Source organism: Gracilinanus agilis, chromosome 1 (genome assembly GCF_016433145.1).
Source record: "Gracilinanus agilis isolate LMUSP501 chromosome 1, AgileGrace, whole genome shotgun sequence".
Classification (NCBI taxonomy): Eukaryota; Metazoa; Chordata; class Mammalia; order Didelphimorphia; family Didelphidae; genus Gracilinanus; species Gracilinanus agilis.
In genome coordinates, this window is record NC_058130.1 from 319,553,735 (window position 1) to 319,555,743 (window position 2,009).

The window sequence follows — 2,009 nt, forward strand, 5'->3', positions numbered from 1 at the left end:
AGTAAAGAAATAATTACATCGTATACAATTCCCTTGGCTACCCCGAATACATTTTGAGCATTTTTTCATACAAATGGAATTCATAAAGAGTAATTCAAATGAAGACAAAGAAACAAATCTATTACTTATTCATAAACTATTTTTTCTTTTAGTTATCCAGTATAGAGTTAATTCTCCTCCTTCTCTTTCTTCTTCACACACCTCCTCTTTCATTTTCATTTTCTTTAATCCTTCTTCTGCCTCTTCCATCTAACCAGTTGCAAAATCATGTTCATTTGTCCCCTTGAAATACACTTTACATTGTTTCTGTTCATCAAGCCACCACCTCTTGCCTAAACAGTAAGAGCTTCCTAATTGATCTCCTTGATTCAAAGATTTCCCCTTTCCAATCCAGATAGCTGGCAAAGTAATATTTCTCTTCTCTTCTCTTCTCTTCTCTTCTCTTCTCTTCTCTTCTCTTCTCTTCTCTTCTCTTTTCTTTTTTCTTTTCTCCAAAATGATATTTCTAAAGCACATTTTTTGTAGCCAGAAGTCCTTGTGCTTCTCTGCCTTGAAATTTTGACCAGGATCCCTACAAGGAATTGTGACCAACCACAAGTGTTCCTTTTTTCCCTGGAGTTATGACCCTAAACTGCTTATGGGCAGAGTCACAATCAGCAACAGCTGCACCTAATGCCAGCAAAAGGTCACCCGCCATCTCTTTCTTACCAGTTATTTGATCCCCTTACTATCTTTGGATAGAGAACTCCTAAAGCTGCTGCTGTTTTTTAATGACTTAAAGCTGATACTGCTGCTCCCTTGATAGACCCCACTCCAGTGTCACAGACCTCTCCAGCTGACTTCTTAGGTTGTCCTAGGCTAGAAAAATGTCTCTCTCTGATCTTTTATTGGCTCTGTCACTCCAAAATCTGATCTCAGGTGTCATTTTAAAGTTGTTTGGTGAGCAATTTTGGTAGAGTTCATCTGGGTTACTGCCTCTTATCTGCCATCTTAGTTCTGCCTCCAAAAGAATCTTTAGACCTTTTCCTCATTGACTTCCTTGGTACTCTGGAGTAACCTATGGATTCTTTCTCAGAATAATGATTTTTTAATTCATATGTGAAGATCAGAAGGAGAAGGCCAGTTTGGCTGGACCATAGGATATAGGAAAGAAAGTAATATCCATTTATAGTAGAAAGATAGTTAGGTCAAAGTTAGGAAGGACTTTAAAAGCTAAATATAGGTGCTCTTATTTATCTTAGAATCCATAGGGAGCCAGTAGAGTTTAAGTAGGGGAGTAACATGGTTAGGTCTTTGCTTAAAAAACAAACAAAAAAACTTTAGCAGCACTGGGTAGGATGGTTTTGATTTGGGAGAAATTTAAGGCAATGAAGCAAATTAGGAGACGGCTACAATAATCTCATTTAAAGGTGATTAGGGCCTGAGTTATGTGGTGGTGATTGAGTAGAAAGAAGAGGTCAAATATGAAAGGTGTTTGAAGATAGACACATCATGATTGGGCAACTGATTATGAGATGAGGAACAGAAGGAGGCAATAACCCAGAGTCATCCCCATGCTACCATGAAGAATATAAGGAGGAGGACTTTGGTAAAGGATGCATAGTGTGATCAAAGGATTGTAGATCAGGGATGGAAAGGACCTTAAGAAATTATCTAGTCTAATTCTCTCATTTTATAAATGAGGAAAATAAGTTTAGCTGGCTTGCCCAACATCACAAAAATGTTGAGTGGTAGAAATGGAATTTAAACCTGATTTCTCTAACACCATATTCAACACTGAATATACATATATGTAAATTTAAATATTTAAAATATTTTAAAATATAAAAAATTTAAAATAAAATTATGAATATATATTTTGGAAACACAAATAGACATTATATACATATATGCACTGAAATATTTATTTATATAGGCTTCCTTGATATCAAGGCATATGTTAGAATTTAGTATAACAATTTTTACTTTTATTAGATTAAAAAAAGTCGTGTCCTTTCCAGTATTTCCTC